Source organism: Oxyura jamaicensis, chromosome 2 (assembly GCF_011077185.1).
Source record: "Oxyura jamaicensis isolate SHBP4307 breed ruddy duck chromosome 2, BPBGC_Ojam_1.0, whole genome shotgun sequence".
In the NCBI taxonomy this organism is placed as follows: Eukaryota; Metazoa; Chordata; class Aves; order Anseriformes; family Anatidae; genus Oxyura; species Oxyura jamaicensis.
Genome location: NC_048894.1, coordinates 74077966 through 74098772, shown reverse-complemented (window position 1 = coordinate 74098772; position 20807 = coordinate 74077966). Strand labels below are relative to the sequence as shown.

Below are 20807 nucleotides of genomic sequence, written 5' to 3'. Positions count from 1 at the left end.
CATACTTGTAAATGTTACTGTATACTCGTGATTTTTAATATTACAATGTGTATTGCTTGGATATGTTGGAGTAGCTTTTATTTGGAGATCATAATATTTTTACTTAAATTACAAAACTTAACTGTTAGAGCAACCAGTACCACGACCATATAAGAGCTGAATCTCATAGACAACCTTGTGAATCACTGATGCTCAGTAAAGTGAATTTGTTTGTGAATGTGGGATTTCAAACTCTGAAAGTCAGTGACACTTTTTTTTTTTTTGGCTTTTAAATGATGTAATTTTAAGACTATTGAACTGCCAATATTTCTTGTTAATTTGAGATACTCTTTTTTATATTTATGATTTCACAATTCCTTAGCAGCAAAGTTGTTCTTTTAAAACTCAAAAATCCCAATTGCTAGCTACTTATAATGTCTGTAGTTGGCTTCTTGTTCTGCTTGGTGAGCACAGTGGTTTCTTCATATTTAACTTTTATGATGTTAAAAAAACTGCTCTTTCCGAGCTACTCCAACCAAGCAGTAAGCTGATTCCTTTGAGACTCTATAGCTCGTTTATTGCAAAATTTGAGCTTTAACTAGAGCATCGTTTTGAAAAATCACATGTAGTCCAGAAATTGTTACAATCATGTACTTCAACCAGAAGCAACAGGACAGTATTATTAATAAGGACCACTACAATCAATATCCAGATAATAACACCAGAAAGTCACCCACTGGTTTCTACTCTGCTACCGTGTGAGAAATTCTACTTGCCCACAGCAACCACATAAAAAATTTAAGCTGGACTGCCACTGGGAAAAGGCATACAAAACAAAAATGAGGCCTAGCACCCTGTTGTAGCCAAAGAAGCTGTGCGTATAATTGCAGAGTAAAGCACTGTTAACACTGTCACTAGCTTTACATAGAAGTGCTAGAACAGTTCTCACCCTAGAAATGACAGAAGTTTTAACCTAATTGCAAGATATAACTGAATACTTTGTGTTTTTATTTATTTATTTTAAAATGAAATTTTAGTGGGTTTGTGTCCCAATAATACCAAATTATTTTATGTATGTGTGTGTCATTGAGAAGTGAAGTTGTGAAGTTTGAAAAGTAAATTAAAACATAATGTTATAAGCAAATGAAAGCATCTGTTATTTACAGTTGCACAAAGTCATTACATAGGAATCATAATGCTGTTAGATTTTTTTTTTTTTTTTTTTTTTTTTTAGCACAGGTCAAAAATGTTGGGAAATCAACGAGTGATGGTTTTTCAGTGATAAGCACTGTGTGAACATTGTATGATACACTCCACCTCATTCCATCACTGGACATACCGAGTGTTTACAGTCATACTCAACATTTGATATCTGATTCAGGGCAAGGGATTGTACTTGCATTATTTAACTTACTAGCCACGTATCTTGTCTCAAGTGTCTGTTAGCACCATAGCAAGACTGACTCACTGTAGCTATGATCAACACTCAAAGGTTTTGCGAAAAAGATGTTCTTCACAGTTCTGTGTTGTTCTTTGGTATTTCTCTTACTCATGGCTCCAGCCCTGCAGTGTATTCCACAGCTGGCTTAGTTATCAGCAGCACGGGCAACTCAGAGCCCTGTAAGTAAGTGGGCAGGCTGTTCATCTGTCTTGGACCTCCTGGAAGGATTCAGGTGCTTTGCTGGGAGAAACCCCTGGGCTACTGATGTCAGAGAAATCCCATTGCTAGGAAGATACGAAAGTGAAATGTAATGCATTGTAAAAAACCTACTCATGTTTTGCAAATGTTCTCAGAAGTAAGATAGCAATTTTGGTTCTTTCAGACTTCAATGTGATGATAAAAATTATCTCAGATTCCAGGGAGTTCATAAAATATAACATGAAGTTGCCATTGGATAGGTGGTGGTTAACTTCTGTTGTGAGAACTCGTTCCTCTGCATGACCAGAAGTGGTATCGCAGCTTCAACCACCCTGCTGAAGCCAGCCCTAGCTGTTTGCTTGATCGTTCCAACTTCTGCTGAATAGTTCTGAGGAAGGTACAGAATTGTGTTGTCATCTTGTTTTCAAAATGGTGTTTGCTACTCTTAGTGAAAAAAATATTTTTTGGGGTGCAAAGTATTTGTGTTAGATAATGGCCATCTTATGAATTCAGCTGGAATGCGTTATATTACAATAATAGGACTGTCAAAAGTGCAGTAACATCTAATACTGAATGAGAACAGATGGCTCCAGTATATTACATTTCTTTAATGCTGTTCAATCTTTATACAGCCCATGTGCTCAATGGAAATACTGTTAGAGAGAAAGAAGAGACAACTTTCCTTTTTTATTTTGTTTCAGGCTTTATGTATATATATACATATAAATCAAGTATATCAATTATAATTACTCAAAGTCAAGAAAATAAAATAGCAATGATAAACATGCTAAATTTGAAAGAAACACTTAATAAAAATCTGTTCTCTTGTAGAAAAAATAAATAAATATGTATGTGCACTTATGAGTGTGTATGAGTAGGTGTATACAGAGGGAATAGTGAGAGACTAGGGAAATACCCATTTGTTTTTCCACTTAGACAAATTATGTTCTTACAGCCATTAACCAACTAGACATATGGCATCATTTCACAGAGGAATTTATGTATAGTAAATTCTTCATCAGTTCCCTGTTGTTCCTGAAAAATGCATTCAGTACAAGTTTTCTGTGAACTATTCCAAAAGTAAAATACTGAAAAATATTTGGAGGCCATGATGATTTATTTTGAGAAATAAGCTAGATATATTTAGAAGTCATCTTTAAATTCTTCTTTTTTTCTCTCTCTTTTTTTTTTTTTTTCACTTGAGTAGAATGCTTATATTAACTCATTTGTCATTAGGCATGCATTTGATATGAGGAAGGAAGAGCAAATCATTTGATATGAGTGAGGAAGAGCAAAAGCCATCCAGGTAAACCATGATATTCTGGATCTGGAGATAGCAAGAAACTGCCGGCTAGCATTGCAACTGGTCCAGAACCAGCTAGATAAGTCTGATCATCCTTACCCTTCTATTAGATGTCATCTTTACAGGGGGAGAGAGATGAAGGGCAGACACCCTGGTGTCCAGACTATGATGCACAGAAGGCCAGCTATGGATCCTGTACATGCATGCCAGTGATTCTTTGGAAGTATTGAATGTCAGCATATTAAGACAACACTCGTTATCTGCCATTTGGGGCTCTGGATTTTTGAAACCACATGAATTCCTTTCTGAAAATTCAGATTTAAGTGGTTCAGATGTTTAAGAGACTACTGACTGTACCCAGCATAGTGACAAAGTTCTTTGTCTTAATTCCTAAATAAATTTTGGATAGTCAATATTTAATTGTAAGCGATACTTATAGCAGTTATTTTATTATGTTTTTCTTGCCTCATCTCTGTGAAGAAGCATCTGTAGGATGGAAGTAAATGTCAGATCTAGAGGCTTATTTGATTAAACTATGGCAACAACATTAATCTTGCAAAGGAAATCAAGATAATAGAGGGGGCTGGATGGACCAGGAGATTGATAATTGGTTAGAAAGCTTTTGACCTTTGGGCCGGTAGTTCAGATTCAAGCCAAGTCAGTAGTGACTGAAAATCATTACTCTCTGATAGCAGTGCAATTGCCATGTGCAATGGGTGATTGGTTCCATTCCAGTTTCTACTGAACTGGGAGGCTCATTGCAAAAATTACTACTCCCATCAGTTGGGTTTTAAGGCAGAGTTTAAGGAAGGAGAGGAAAAAGGAACTTCTTTACTTTCTCACCCTCAGAAGCATTTTGGGAGGTGGGGGAGAAGAGATGCTGCAGTTCTTTGTCTGCCAGTGCATGTGGAGCATCACAGCTACCATCAGGGTCCTGTTCAGACACTAAGACTTCTATTGATACTAATAAAAGTCGAAGTTTTATGTGTGATGCCACTCTAAATATCTTCATAATGACCTTTCTCATTTATAATAAATTGGATTGTTTTCACCCTTTTCAGCTGGAAAAAAAAAAAAGACAATAGTGATTTCTTTATTTTTAATCAATTTGCAATTCATTGAAAGCTGTTCAGCATAGTTCTTTGTATGAATCTATTTGACCTTGGAATTGTGTGTGAGCTGTGTTGTCAATGGATGATTCATACCTGGGATGAGTAACTGAAGATTTACAACTGCCTGTCTGTGTCACATTGTGTTTTTCCCTCCTTAATTGGATGACCTGAGCTTAATAATTAATGTGGCCTGAAACCAATATAATTTAATCCTGTAAGAAAAAAAAATGGCCTGCTAGCAATCTCAGAACCACAAAGACTCTTATTAAAATGATTGAGCATTACATTTGTCCTCTTACTCGTTTGAATACAACTTGGTTATCATCTCCTTCACCATCAGTTTCCTTTCATTCTTTTCGCTTATACCCATGAAGAATATGGCAACATTACTCACACAGACACATATACTGACTTTTTTATTCTTAAAAAGTTTTCCTCTTTCTTCAATCTGTTAATCTAAGATTTCTGCAAACCAGGGGAAGGTTCAGTACACTCACTGTCATGTCTTTTATATGGTGTGTGGTTAAATAAATGGTGCTTACTCTACTTTTGCCTATTTTACTATCTTCCTTTTCTTTAATAATTTTAAATTATTATTTTGATCATCTTCCATGTGTTGTCACTGTAAGAGATTAGGTTCCTTGTCTTTAGATAAATAAATAAAAAGTATTTAAAGTATAACCTCTGTATCATTGAACTATGTAGCTAATCCAGGTGTTTGCTAGTAGAGTTGCTTAAGTGTACTTTTTGGTTGTACAACAGACAAAACGGGAGATAATAAAAACAACATTGGACTGTTTAAAACTCAGGCAATGTTCATAGTATTAAAAGGTTTCATATTTTAAATAGATGCATATTTAGAGATTGCTGCATTGCTTTCTCCATGAGGAGAAAGCTGCTTTAGACACCTATTGGATTTGTATTGGGTCTTTCTTGATACACATGTATCTTTTCAATTATGTCTGTGCTCATCAAGTGCTAAAATGGTGAACAAATATGGGTATTTTATAATATGTGCCGTTTTAGTGTAACTGGTGCATCTCCCTTAGACTTCTGGCAATGACAGGAAACAGTCTCCATCTACTGCAGAGAGAAGAAATGGGAAAATGCAGGGATGGAGCCTGCCAGCAGTGCACACAGAGACTTAACCTACGTCCCTGCAGTCTGTGGAAGCATTATTGCTGAATTCAATCACAGGAATCTTGGGCTGCAGCAAAGGAGTTAGTACTGCTTGTTTTAATATTGATTTGTGAATGAGTAAACATGACAGCATTATTAGCTGTGGCTTGTTGCATATTTGTGTTCGAGAGCATATTTATCAAATAAGCCCTGATGGAAATGTTCTTTGCAAAATTGGCTATTACGATTTTGAAGAAAGGTTAAAAATTACAAGGCGTTCTTGTTTTTCCAGTGCATGTCTGACAGCCAAATGTCTGTGAACACTCTGTTGTAGTAAAATGTCAGAATGATAAGAGAGGAAAGTAAGGAGAAGTGAGGGATAAAAAAGTCCTTCAATCTATGCTTAGGCTCTTTCAAAATGGCCTTGCACATGACAGGCACAAATATGTATTTTGTGTGAAAACCTTTCATTTATGAAGAAGAGATGCTGGTGGGAAGGGAATGTGAAAAGAAAGGCAGGCCTGCATGCCAGATTTTCAAATGGCACACTAGGACTGAGTGCATCTACAAAGAAAGAGAAGTGAATTTCTCAATAAATAGCTACCCCAAATGGAATGTCAAATATTTATATGTGCCTATAATAACAATGTGAGATCCTTCTAAGCTGTGTGGTTTATATTTTGACCAAATAATACTTTTATGCATTCCATTTGATTTTTTTTCCCTACAGTGGTCCTATTTATTTTCTATTTCCATGGTAGATTATGAGATATACTTCCTAGTTGTACTTTTTGGCTTTCCCTCTCAGCTTAGCAAGGTCGTAAATAGTTGTTTGTTGTTGTTCCGTATTTAAGGAGAGAAACATAAGGAGGTTTAGATCATGTTCCCAAATGAAAGTGGCTGTGAGTAAGCTGTATGAAAAAGTTTTTAAATCTTACAGGAAATTACTTTGCCCAATGGGGTGTGCAGGGAGGGTGCCTGCCCCTGGCTTGCTGCCTGCCAGCAGCAGTGGGCTTTGAGCTCATGAGGCACACTCTGCGCCCACAGGGCTGGCGGTAATGGCAGAGTGCGACATGCTTGGGGGCCACTCGGTGCCTCGTCCTTCTGCAAATGCACCCTTTGCCCTGTTGGTACATCACCAACAGCTGCTGTGAAATATGGGAGGAAAGCTGCAAGCACGTGCAAGGGGGCACTGACAGAAAAGGGCTGTGACACTCAGTCCAGATACAAACAGTCCAGATACAAAACCAGAATGGAGCAAGGAACTGAAATTTCATGCAATACGCGTTAGATGACTGCCAGCTAATTTTTCCACTTTGAAAGATATCTGTATCTCAAACTTAATGATATTTTATCAAATAGTCAGTTTCTGTATCATTTGTTGCTTCCTGCAGCTACATGGATGAGAGCAAATCTGACAGCTTGAACTTTGTTTTGCGAATGTGTTGAAAAACTTTTGTGAACACTAGTACTTTCCAGTGCACCCAAATGGCCTGATAGTTCCCAGTAGTGTCCCCAGGCTACATGATTAATCCTAACCATATACTATAGCTCTTGTGCTGTAGTTTTCCTCCAGCTAAGTAAGCAGGGTATTTGCAGAAAAGATTTTTCAAATGTAATCAATGCAACAAAGAAAAAATCGATCAGGTTTACAGAACCACTCCAGTCCTTATTTGCAATAAGAGTCATTGTAATCTCTTTCTTGTTGCCGGTGCTTTCTGTGAGAGTTTCAAGCAGAAAGCAGCCTGAGCTGTATGCTGCAGGTTAAGATGATTTTTAAGGAAACAGGAATTTGAAGTATTAACACCAGAACAGCTTGATTTTTTTTTTTTTCCCTTGGCTTTCCTCGTTTCCTAATTTTAAATTTCACTTAAAACTTTTTTTTTTTTTTTTTACATCAGTGAACACCAGACTCCTGCAATGTGTTCAGTTCTAGATGCATGCTTCAGTTGCTGTTTTTAACAGATATCAAGTGCTATTGAAGTTAATATTTTGCTAACAAATCCAGTTCAATAACATGAAGGATCAATATTGAAGGAAGAACAATTTTTTTGTTTTCTATTAGAAAGCTGTTTCTGAGACTCAGAAAGCTTGTGCAATGCTGGAATTCTCTTCATAGCTCTCTTTCTTCTTTTTTTTTTTTTTTTTTTTTTTTCCCCACTCCTGTAGATACATTCATATTTTAATGTAAAAGCCACAAGGAAAATCTTGAAAAGAAAATCAAAGGTGGTTGCTTTGGTAAACTTTGAGTAATGTGGGTGATTCAAATTCATCTTGCCTTACCAAAAAGTCTAAAAGACTGTCCTTTTTCATGGGTAGGCTTAGTTCTGGCACTGCCTTCCTCTAGAATACAAGAAATTTAAAAGGTGAGAGTGTCACGTCCATCTGGTCTGTTTGAATATTACCAGCTTTGGCACGGCAGTAAACTCATTTTCAGTGAAGGAAATGTCTTAGGATAACAATGGTTGAATGATAGTAATAATCTCAAAATTAAATACAAATATTTTTTTAAAGAAATACTGCTTCCACAGAAGTTAAAGGAAATTTCATGATTTTTTTTTAAACGAGATGTAGCTTTCTATGTTGCTGAAAGTGACTGCATGTTAACCCAGTGTGTGGGTGTGGTACTGCAGAGGTACTGCAAAACAAGTTCCATGGCTATAAACGTACTGTTCACATTGCACGATGATTTTAGCTTTTATGCCAGTGCCTACTTGAAGCATGGAAGCTTGGGTTAATAATATCTGTATAAATGGCTTACTGCCCTTTGCACACACAATTCATTTGTAATTTCTGTGTTTTTAAATTTCTAAAAGCCTTCATTTAATATAATCTGATGTTTTGGTGCAGAGTGGGTATTATATGTCAAAAAAGGAAAAAAAAAAAAGAAAAAAAAAAAGGCAAACAGTTACTTTCCAGTTCTGCTGTTTGTCTTCCCTTGGATTTTTCTGCTTTTTTAGTTTGTACTATATCTGGATGCCATCTCTACTTCAGTATTCTTTCAGCTTTGTGTTTGGACTTGCTTGTTTTTTAATTTCCTTTTTCTCCTTTGTCCTAGTCATTTCTCTTGATGTTCATCTGTATTCAGAAATTCCAATATGCAAACTGCTGATAAAAAAATAAAACAAAGACCTCCCCCTACTTTTAGTTCTATTGAAGTAATAGAAAACATTTCTGTCCTTTTTTGGCCTTTTTTTGTAAGTGCAAAGCTAACATTAGATCAAGGTTCAAACAAAAATGTATCACAGAGTTGGTATAGGAGCCAATTCAGGATGGAGTTGTGGAAGTTGCTCCTGTCAGTTTTAGGCCTGGCAATTAAAAGAAAAGTAACCATCCCACCATATATGATACTGATTTGAGCCATTGGTGTAGTGACAAAATTGGCTGCAAAGCCACTGTGAAAAGAACAAAACATTATATGCAATGTCACTAGCTCATGTTATCACTCCTCCATGCTTTTCAAAGAAATCTTTGTGTGTTTATTTTCCCACTGTGATGAATGATAGCTGACACAAAGGGAACCCAGTCATGGCAATGCATACAAATCACACCCATAATAGGATGTTTTGCAGTAATGCCTACTGTCAGTAAAAATCTCACAAGTTTTAGGCAGCTATAAGCAATGTGAGCAGTTTTGTTCTGCTGAATGTTTGCTCAGCAGGAGCCATCCATTCAAGAGGTGTCTGTCCTGCTCCTTGCCTTGCCATGTTAACTTAAATGGCACAGAAAAAGTGATGTTTGGTGACTTGCTCATTTTTTATACTAGTTAGGGTTCCTTAATAATGCATTCTCTGCGTTTTTTTGGTTTGGTTGGTTTTGTTTTGTTTGTTTGTTTTGGTTTGGTTTTGATGCTCTTGAGAAACAGCTGTTGACAATGACAATTTAATTCTTATATGTTTTGCAGACTGTTGTGACCTGGTAAGTTGAGGATTGTGGTGAATGAGGCCAGTGACGGTCTGAACTTCAGTTCTGTAAGATCTTGGAAGATGTGGCATCTTATTCACAGGTAGACTTTTTAATCACTCTGTTTTTCTTCATTATCTTCAAGAAACTTGTCATAATTGCAGTCAATTCATCCTGTAAAACGTTAATGGATTCAGTTCTTGTTATAAATTAGACCACACAATTTTCTGGTCTATTGAAATTATTTTATTAATCAAGTAAGCAGACACAAGCAAAACAGCGCTGGGCGGCTGGGGAGTCTCCGCTCCGCAACAGCACGCAACTTCCCTTTCCAGGGTTGCTGTTTTATAGCAGTCGAATTCCGGCTTGTCAGGACTTGTTGAACTGGCTGAGGCTGCGCAGTCTATTGTTGAGAGGGGGGTCGTTGTTCTCTGCCGGTGATCACGCGTTGTGCTCGTGTTCAGGTGGGGGAAGTGAAGTGGCAAAAAGGATGTCTTGTGGTAAGGAACTTCACAGAGTCTGTTTTCACTCAAGGATGTTTACCCAACACCCCCTCCTGCTATCTGTTTGCTTAATCCTCCCCCTTATCAAGGCCATTAAATTGTGCACCCTTATCTCCTCAGCAGATCCTCCAAATTCCTCAAAGACAATGAACAAACCCCCACTAATTTATTACAGTTCTCACTTCTTAGTTGTTTTTAATTTTGCCATTTATGTATTAAACATAAATTGGTTTTAGGCCCAAGAAAGGTGGACAAATCAGGAATCTAGTGTCTTTGCTGAATATCTCAACAAAAATGCTTGATGCAATCCAGGGCTTGCAGTAATATTGACCAACTATTTACAAATGCCTGTTCTGTATGTGTGGTGGTTTTACTTCAGTGGGCAGCCAAGCTCCACCACAACTGCTCCCTCACTCCCCCTCCTCAAAGAGGAAGGGGGAGAAAAGTCAACACAAAGAGCTCGAGATTTGAGATGAGAATGATTTAATTAAAGGGAAAGGGAATGGGGAGAAAAAGAAACAAAAGAAAAAACAAGGCCACGCAGAAGCACAGAGAGAAAGGAAAAAAAGTTATTCTCTACTTCCCATCAACGAGCGATGTTTGGCCATGTCCTGGGAAGCAGGGCCTCAAAACGCATACCGGTTGTTCAGGAGGACCGGCTTCTCCCACAAGAGCCTGCCTTTTATTGCTGAGTGTGACATTGGGTGTTATGGAGTATCCCTTTGGTCAGTTTAGGTCAGCTGCCCTGGTGATATCCCCTCCCAATCAATTTCCCACCCCCAGCCTGCTGGCTCTTGGGGGCTTGGAGGGAGTCCTGATGCTGTGCCAGCACTGTGCAGCACAGGAGTGATACCAGTGCTGTTCCAGCTACGAGTGCAGAGCACAGCACTGTGTGGGTTGCTGCAGGGAAAGGTGACTCCATCCCAGACAGACCCAACACAGTATGTTACCTTTTTCAGGCTATTTCAATTTACATGTAGATTGGAGAAAATAAAAGTACCTTTTAAGTCTGTATTATACCTCTTAAAGGACAGAAATCAATTTTCGCTTTGAGCTTTATTTTTACAATGTTTTTTTCTTGTAATTGCTGGATGCTATTTTTGTCAAATGGCATTTGTCTCATTTCAAAGGCATACCTTAACAGAATCTTTTACACAGGGGAAAAAAGACAATGTCATAGGCTTCCTCATGTTTATTAATGTGCCATTGTCTACTTCAATTGTTGCTTATGGAATCTACCATAAGCTGGTTTTACTATACTCTTGGCAAGAATCTAATGCTGGGGATAATGAAACACTGGTTGTATTTTCTCCATATTAAAAAAAAAAAATAAAAAAAAAGAGGTAGATACTAAATTTCTAATTTTGTGAAGTTAATTGTGTTGTATTTTGAGCTGAGAGCCTAAATAAGTTTGAAACAGTCAAGTGATGACAGGTTTTTTGTTTGTTTTAGTTTTAGATTAATAATTTTGGTCTGTGAAGCATTGTATCCTGGAGAAGAGGGTAGAGGTGACATGGAATGATTAAATTCAGTAAAAGCTCGTATATTACAACTTTGTTGAATGCTTGCTTATGAACACTCGTGCAGGCAGATGTAGAGAGAGGAAGATCTGGATGTTGATTGTCCTGTGATGAAGTTATACAGAAAAGGCAAACAGCTATAGAGAGTAGTTTGGGGCTCACCGATGTTCAATTTCAGTGGAATATAAACTAAAATTCTGAATATATCATGCTTGTTTAAAAATGTATTGATATTTTCTTATAGTAAGAATTTGTCCTGCCTGAATTCCATTTTATGTAACCCTTGATTTCAATGGATACCATGTGTTTAACCTGCCCAATGAAGTTGTGTTGCTGATACTAAAGACAGGTTCGCTTTTATGTGTGGCTTCATTTGGGTAATTGAGTGATGTATTTAATGTAATTAAATGTAATTAAAAGTTAGAGATATATTCTGCCATGAAATTCTAATGAAAACTTTAGGTACAATGTTGGAAGTGTTTGGTTCCTAGTTTTTGAGTCAGGCAGGCCTGTCTTTACTGATGTTTTTTTAGGATAAATAATACAATTTTCAGTTATGTATCTCCTCTTTCCAAGCTGTGTGCATCTGACATAGTTGAAAGGAGTTAGGAAACTGAGATTTTTTTCTCTCTGCCAAATATGTAAAAAGAGCTTCTGGGATGTCAACACTATCAGCACTTGTTATCTTGACTAGGCTCACTGGAATTTAGCCAAAGGAGTATTGGATGCTAATGTCACACAAACATACATCTGCTTTCTTAAATGTTTTTTGAATGATACCTTGCCATGCACATTACCTTTAGCTATTTATTTATTTATTTGTTGACACATGGATTTTAGTCAAAACTGTATATTTTTTTCCAGGCATTCAGGTGAACAGGTAATGAGACAGGTATTAGAAAGCAAGTAGTGTGGAATTATTTCATTAAATTTCATCTGAAACTTGATAAGATCAGCACTTAGTAGAACACCTTCTCAGAACACCAGTGTGCAGACAAGCAGGAGCTTGGCATACTTTGTTTTTAAAATGCAAGATTATAAAATTAGGTGCATAGTTAAAAATCTGGCTTAAAATTCTGAACAGGTTAAGTGATCTAATTCTCACTGTTCTGATGTAAACTCCAAAAATTCCACTGCTATTTTAGATGCTGAAATATACTTTTATACCACACAAGAGCTCAGCTTCTCTTATGGGTTAGGTAAGCTTATATGGGTTTGATATGTTTATATCAGTATATACGCATATAAGTAGAGATGCAGAAATCAGTATATTAATGAACTTGTAATAGGATTGTTTTAGAGAAATAGAAAGTTATATACTCACCACATTCACAATGGGTTTAAGTGTTCAAGTATTTTTTTAGCTACATAGATTTCTGTTACGATGAGGAAAATCAGCCCTAGATCTGTGAACCCTGAAGAGCTCAGTGAACAAAATGAGCATTATTCAGCTGTCTGTTCTGTCCCTCACAAGTCTGTACCCTCCCTTCCTTTTCACTGTGGGTTTTTGCAGCAAAACATGTTGTTTGAAAGCATGCATGGCAGGCAGTAATCCAGGTCATCATAATATCACCCAGTCTGGCAAAACAAAAGTGATAAACAAGGAAAAAAAATACCTTTTCTTGTTTTCAGTGATATACTACAGAGAGATGAAGAGGCAGCTTGGTTGTGGGACAACAGTCCATAATTTACTTTGCAGATGTCTCTGTAATTTAAGCAGCAGGCAGAACAACCGTTCAGTTGTAGATACTCTGGGGAAAGGATACACAGAGCCTCGTGAATCATGGTAAGGATTAAAAGCAATGAACATTCATCTTCTTAACCTCATAAAGTGATATTGCAAAGCCAAGGATTATAACTTACTGTGCATGTAATCTTTGCTCAGGGATAAAGGGTGTCAACTTCTTAAAAAACTTCTCTCAGTTAACAGTGGCACCTACCTTTTGGGGAGGGAGAAAAGCCAATCTTAAAACTGACTTTGAAAGAATTCCTATTATTAAATGAATACTTGACATTTCCCACAAAAGAAGGAAAGGAAAATTCTTGGCTGAGCTTATTGTTCATTTCTAAGAAAGGTGATAGTTTGCTTCTAAGCCCTGATTTGGTATTAACATTAATACTAATGATTATATTTCAAAACTTTGCTTAATAGACATGACTCGAAAAAGCCCTTTATTTTTCCCATTATAAATATGTGGAGTCTTGAACAATGCTTTGTCTTGTTTTTACTTCATCTTCTTTTTAAAATATGATGAGTTTTTGAATCAATTGCTCATTGCCATTAAAGAATAGTGTCATAAACATGGACCCGTTGGAGCAAGTCCAGGGGAGAGATGCAAAGATGACAGGGCTGGAGCACCTCTCTTACGTGGAAAGTCTGAGAGAGATGGGGCTGGAGAAAAGAAGGCTCCAGGGAGACCTTATAGTGGCATGCCAGTAGTACCTGAAGGGGGCCTACAGGAAAGCTGGGAAGGGACTCTTTTTCAGGGAGGGTAGAGATAGGACAAGGGGGATTGGCTTTAAACTAGAAGAAGGTAGGTTTAGATTAGATATTTGGAAGAAGTTCTTGACTCAGGGGGTAGTGAGGCACTGGCACAGGTTGCCCAGAGAAGCTGTGGATGCCCCATCCCTGGAAATGCTCAAGTTCAGGTTGGATGGGGCTTTGAGCAACCTGGTCTGGTGGGAGGTGTCCCTGCCCATGGCGGGGGGATGGAATTCAGTGGTCTTTAAGGTCCCTTTCAACCCAAACCATTCTGTGATTATGAAAAAAAGACTGTGCATTCAGTCTGTTAAATAAGCACTGTAAAACTTGAATTTATCTATAAGCTTTGTAAATATCTGGCTCAAGAGTGTGATTTTTCCCTTTTACACAAGAAGAAAACACAGAATCCTTGTAATCTAAATTATGATGTGTAAATTGGCAGTATCCCTGTGAATAGAATCATGGAATATCCTGAGTTGGAAAGGACCCACAAGGATCATCTGGTCCAACTCCTGGCTTCACAGAGGACCACCCAAAAATCAGACCACGTGTCTGAGAGCATTTTCCAAATGCTTCCTGAACTCTGTCAGTCTCTGTGCTGTGACCTCTGCCCTGGGGAACCTGTCCCAGTGCCCAACCACCCTCTGAGTGCTGAACCTTTTCTAACACCCAGCCTGACCCTCCCCTGTCCCAGCTCCATGCCGTTCTCTTGGGTCCTGTTGCTGTCCCCAGAGAGCAGAGCTCAGTGCCTGCCCCTCCGCTCCCCTCGTGAGGGAGCTGCAGGCTGCCATGAGGCCTTCCCGCAGCCTGCTTTGCTCTGGGCTGAACAAGCCAAGGGACCTCAGCTGCTCCTCATACATCATAGCCCTCATTTGGACACTCCCTAGTAGTTTTACGTCCTTTTTATATTGTAAATTCTAACTTCTAATAACTTCCAATTTACCCACTAATGTATTCAAAATAGCTTAAATACTGAATACTTCCACATTCAGAATCCGTGATTTTAGAGGGACTGAAGGAATCCAAAAGTCTTTGAAAGGGAGAAGAGAGTGGACAATGCCAAGATGTGGAGGTTCCTTCATAGACCCACAAACCAGGAAAATCAGGGAATCAGGACTTTCGGCAAGCAACTCATGGTATTATCTAAAGTACTCTTTTTGTAATATATGAGTCCTTGACATTTCTGGGGAATACAATACAGGAAAACACTGTTCAGTAGAGTAGTGTACTGCATCAGTGACAATGATAATACAAAGCTTTTGGTAGGGATGGCAAAGCAAAAGGTAAGTTTCATGTAGGTTTAATCCAAACTAATGGAGAGGATCTGAGATGCATGCAAATGGAGGGCAACTTGGGTGAGGCTGATTCAGGAGAAGGAAAACAGCAATGGTAAAACAATCTACTTCATGGAAACAGGTTTCACTGAGCTCAGATCATTGATAAGATCTTAAGGAAGGTAAATGTAAGGAGTCAGAAGAATTGGTAGTGCTTTAAGTATTTTAATAATAAGAAGAAGGTAGTGAGGAGAAGAAAACCTGTCGTCAGAAGTGTTTACTGTTTTTGTTTCTTTCAGCTTTTTTCATCATCTGTAGTTAGGTGAGCATCTGTTAATACCAGGGACAATGGTATGAGATCTCAGATTATATAGCTCACTTATATAAACAATTTATTTTCATGTAGTTAGAATGTGATGAAACTTATACCAGGTTACTTACCAAACCAACTGAATCTTTCTTAAGCATAATATCTCAAATATATCTCAGGGCTGTTTCATAGAACATGAGCAAGATGGATGAAGTACCAGAAATTTTAGAACAGCAAATATAGCAAGAACAGGGTGCAAAAAGAGGAAGTGAAGAATTATAAATTAATCACCTTAGCAGTAATTCCAGGGAAAAAAATAAACAATCTAGGAGGCATAAAAGGAAAAGTAATGTTAAATATGGATTTGTCAATAACAAACTGTATTCTTTTACAATAGGATAATTGTACTGTTGGTTAGTAAAATAGTAGATATAATCTACCATACAGTTAGTAAGATTTCTCATAAGTTATCACATAATATAGCCCAGACAACAATGTACAGTGTATATGCAAAGATGGTAGGAGAACAATGCACGGAGAGAAGTTATCAATTCTGAGCAGTCTGAAAGGATTTGGGGGACACAAATTTTCATTAACTTGCTTGTGAGTTGAATAGGAAGTGTGATTATTAAATTTGTATATGATATTTGGCTAGTAGGCTTAAGAGGCAGTGTAACATTATCTGCTGGTATCTTTACATACCTCAGCATAAATCATGCTGTTGTTATCCTTAACACAACTGTCGTCTCAGATCCAATTAACTGATATATTTTGGACCCATTGCTGCTTCTTGTTCTCTTTTGGACTTTTTTTTTTTCTTTTTTCTTCTTTTTTTTTTTTTTTTTTTTTTTTCAGAAAGCCTGTAATAAACCTGTGGCTTTTGGAGTTTCTTGCATTCCCTTGATTACAAATATTTACTCTGCCATTTATTTCAGGCTCTCACATGTTTTTAGGGAAGGTCAGGCATGTATTGTATACAATATAAATTTGATTTAGAAAACATTTTTTTATTTTCAAGTCCATCCCATTATTAGTTCAAAATACAACTTCTTAAAGACCTTACCTTTCAGATTTTCAGATCTTGCAGTCACAGTACAGACTTTAGGAATCATCTATTTTTTAATGATGGAATTGGAAAGGGGTGTCTAAGCATCACTGCTTTGGGACCTATGAGTCATATCTTTAAAGAAAGCGATGCTAAAAGAAGGTATGCTAAGTCTTTGAGAACAGTTATGGAAAACCTTATGTCTATTTTCCTCTGTCTTATAAAAAGAAAGATAACTTTAAAACCTCCAAATATTTGAGTCCATTTTATAGTTCTGCACTGTAAACCAAATTAACCTTTGGTTTAACTTCATATTTTCCAGAGCAGTTCTTATGGTTCAGTGCTTTGAACATCTGATTTCAGCCCCTCAGAGTTAGCTAATTTTTGAACGTCAGTAGCATTTATCAACTTCTTAAACAAGCAACAATAGTTATCTATGTCAGAACAGGGAGGTCTGAAGAATACTATGAGAGTTGAAATATAAATACTGACTTTACTTTGGTAGCTAGAATGATTAATTACATGGGAATGTTGTGGGAATTTAATGCTGTACTTATTTCACTCTTATTTGCTTTGTTGCCTGTCCCTTTGTAATTCAGCAAAACATTTCTAATGACATCAAGTGGATGAAAAGGCCGCTGTCCTGAGAAGGACAGGACTGTGCTGCTGAAACAGCTATTCTGTTATGATGAGGTGGGAGACACTACTCTTCCAGCCCTCTATTTGCTGTTAAATACCCATTCACAAAATAACTTAATATTTATTAATCAGCTTTAAAGTTAAATGGGTCTTTCTATAGAAATGCTCTAATGTTGAGGAATGATATTCCATAGAGACATGTCCATCAAAAATATATATTTTCACTTTGTTCTTTAGATGTGTCATTATCACTATCATACAGCATCTTTAAATGAAAGAGTTGATCTACATTGTGATCACCATACTTTTTTCCTATATATATATATATATTAAATAAAAGGTGTGACACTAAAAATAAGAGATAATTCATATCTTGGGATTGTCTACAGACTCAAACAGACATGATGGACATGATGTTGTAATCTTTATATTCAGTCATTCTTTATAGGGAGTCTTTTATAGAGACGCCTTCCTAAGTACTGACAGGAGATCAAGATCATAATCGTTAGAATATATATATATATAAATTATATATATATATATATTATATATATATTTTTCCAGCTGCTCCAGGCCGACCATTTGATAGCTGCCTAAAACAATAATGTAAAGTTTTACAGGCCTCAGGCAAGACTTTCTGGTATCTTTTCGGGATAGCTGTATCCTCTGATTATCTCATGATGATTTTACATTAAATGTCTTGCTGGATATTTTTTTTCTGTGATTATTTCACTTCTAATTTGACCATTTTGCTTTCTCTGCTTATTTTGAATATATGAAAGTTCATTTAATTTCTAGTATTCCATTGGGACGTTGATCTCTGCAGAAATCTAACCAATACAACTGAGGACGCAAGGAGAAAATGTGCTTGTACACCTGCTATGATTCAGTTGCTACAAAACTAAATACTGGGCTTAAATACTATTACAGGTCTTGGATACTATTAATGGTCTGCACACAGACCTTTTGCTTCCTGTAATTTCATGTAAACTTCAAAATTATTTCTTTCTCTTCAGTGTTCTTTTTTCATACCATAAATGTGAGACAAATGCACAGTTTTTAATCCTCATAAAACATGTTACTGCATGTATGAATTCTGGAATGAATCACGGGCTAAAGGTCCATGATTCATGAAAACCATTAAAGTAGAAGAGGGAAGAAAACAGCTGGCTATTCAGTGAACGGGCAAAAAGTATTTTATTTATTTAGGAATGTTAATTTTGCTAATGCGAATGTCTTTTCAACATTTTAAATACAGTTTTCTATAAGTTATAAGAGGTATGATGTACATATGTCATGGATGAAATTTTTATGTGCTATTTTAATTAAGTAAACAAGGTGATCAGGTGCTGGTTACAGCTGCACAGCTAAGCAAGATTTTTGTAATTAGCTCATGCACGAACACATACACCTTTCAAAACCAGGCGCTAATTTGGGACTCTTCAGATTTTAGTGCCAACTTGAGATAATTTTAAAAGACAATAATAATCTGAGCACGGGTCAGTTTTTAACCTTTCTAACAAGCTGATTGAACAAGAATTCAAGTTTCAAAGCCTGCATCTGATTGAATTATGACTGCTGTCAACTCTAAAACTAATCCAAGAAAATAAAGTTATTTAAAAAGTTCCAGATTTGCTTTACTGGTTTGAAATGGAATAATTAAATTAAACTATATTTATTTATTATATTTATTCAACTCAAATAATAGTAGAAAATGGCAAATTAATGGTGTAATACCACCTTAAATGGAATAGCTTCTTAAAGAAATTGCTTATTAAAACTTGCAAGGAAAATAGTATGTTCTGGAGCTGTTAAACTTTTTTTGTTTTGTTTTGTTTTGTTTTTGTTTTCAGGGGGAAGGCTGAAGTCACAAAAAAAAAAAAGAGGTTTAGTTTTTTTTTCTTTTTGTTTGTTTTTAGTAATAAATAATTGCTTAGATGTGTTCATGCTGCTACTGATTCTTGATATCTTGAGTATGTTTAAAACGCGCTTATGTCTTTAAATACCAGGATGAGTGGGTAGAGCAAAGCAAAAAAATCTATCAGCTTAGATAAAAGTAGGACTAGAAAATTAAAATCTTTGTAAGGATGTAACTATTTCAGAAAGTGGTTTATGGTACTGGAGAGTCATGAGCTGTTGCACTTGGAAGCAATTTATGATATTTGGATATTTGGAGGTACTTTTGGTACAGACAGATCATTAGGTGGTACTATTTGGTACAGACCATTAATAGTATATTTGGATATTATGGAGGTGCTCGAGCGAGTCCAGAGAAGGGCTACGAAGTTGGTGAAGGGTCTGTAGAACAAGTCTTATGAGGAGCGGCTAAGGGAGCTGGGACTGTTTAGCCTGGAGAAGAGGAGGCTCAGGGGCGACCTTATTGCACAGGTTGGATATTAGGAAGAACTTCTTTACAGAAAGGGTTGTTAGTCACTGGAATAGGCTGCCCATGGAAGTGGTTGAGTCACTATCCCTGGAGGTCTTTAAAAGACGTTTAGATGTAGAGCTTAGGGATATGATTTAGTGGAAGATTTGTTGAGTTAGGTCAGAGGTTGGACTAGGTGATCTTGTAGGTCTCTTCCAACCTAGACTATTCTGTGATTCTGTGATTCTGTGATATCTTACCAAAACAGCACAGTGCCAAAACTAATTTGTTTTGATAAGAAGATTTATTTTCAATGGGGCAACTGGGCTGTCACACTTCCTCTTCAAATTCTTACTTAATGTCCATCCACGGTACTGTACTGCATTAGGTGAGTATCACCTTTCATCCTGCTCATTGCAGCAAGCATACCTTAAGAGTAAGGAAATGGGGAAGAGAATCCTACAAACCAGTGAGATTTAGAGGATAAAAATATGGGATCCATAATAAGAGCCAAAATGTCAAGCCCAGCATCTTGCAAAGATGTTAAAAGAACCAGTGGAATTGACTTAGAAATTTTTCAATTTCTAACACTTGCTTTACTCAACACTTGGTGCAGTCAAAATTAGCACAGGTTTTTCCCAGTCTTATTCCTAAATACGGACAAATGCAATCAGGAATAAAATGGTATTCCTATATATGTTTCACACACACAATTTTTGCCTCTCCAAGGGGACTGTCATTAATCAGGAGCTGTACTGATGCAGTTTTCTTCATCCTTGCTATTGAAATGTCCTTGTTTGCCAGGTGGCAAAGGAATAATGTATGCTGTGAACATGGATTTTGTTCAGTAAACCACAAAAATGAGCCAAGATCAGTTTATCTATCTCTGCCTACTCTTCTGGGCTGTCAGCTCTTATGTTCAGATCCTCTGTGACCATGGAGGGCCACAGAGTGTTCTGTATCTCTGTATAACCTTTGCAGGGCTTATAAGGGTAATATGAGTATGTCAATACCCTGTTATTTTGTGTATGTGAGAATCTATAAAGGTTGCTTTAAAGGTGTTTCTGGATTATTAATATTATTATTATTACTGCAGACTATTTCTTACCTAGGGACTATGCTTGATTATGTAGGCCAAGGCTGTGTTTATTTATCTGATATGGACATCAGTAATACACATATGGGTTCTACGAAGCTTTATTTGTGTTGTTAAGCCTGACACTGATCTCACAGTGCTTAGTGGTATTACTCACAAAAGTATGAGCTTTGGAAGGAATGGAGCTGAGGTTTTCAATTATAACACGTTATATCCTTTTCAGAATTACTTAAATATGCATTTCCAGGATGGGCTGCTAAAGAAATTCTGATTGTTACAGACTATTGGGTCCATAAAATGTGGTATAAAAATTTCAGTCAAGCTTCATGGAGGAAAAAATAGATGCGTGAAAAATGCTGTAAAATAATAAAATGCATATTGTAAAAAATCAGGTTTATAAGTCTCTTGAAATATATTTCTAAGTAAAATCTATTAAAAAAAAATATTTCACTAGAAGGAGAAATAAGCCCATAGAGCCCATTTCATACACTGTGCATGACTTGTATTAATAAAATCAA

At 36.8% G+C, this 20807-nt stretch overlaps 1 protein-coding gene across 3 annotated transcripts in view; it reads left to right on the top strand.

The window, feature by feature from the left end:
• The window catches only part of LOC118163294 (cadherin-12), a 570217-nt gene that overhangs the window by 171176 nt on the left and 378234 nt on the right, over window positions 1–20807 (top strand). For 2 of the 3 annotated variants that reach the window (XM_035319833.1, XM_035319828.1), the window contains exon 2: window positions 9057–9158. The gene's annotated coding sequence lies outside the window, so the exon portion shown is untranslated. Of the gene's footprint in view, window positions 1–7337; window positions 7468–9056; window positions 9159–20807 lie in introns of those variants that run through there. The other variant, XM_035319829.1, reaches the window with a different exon arrangement.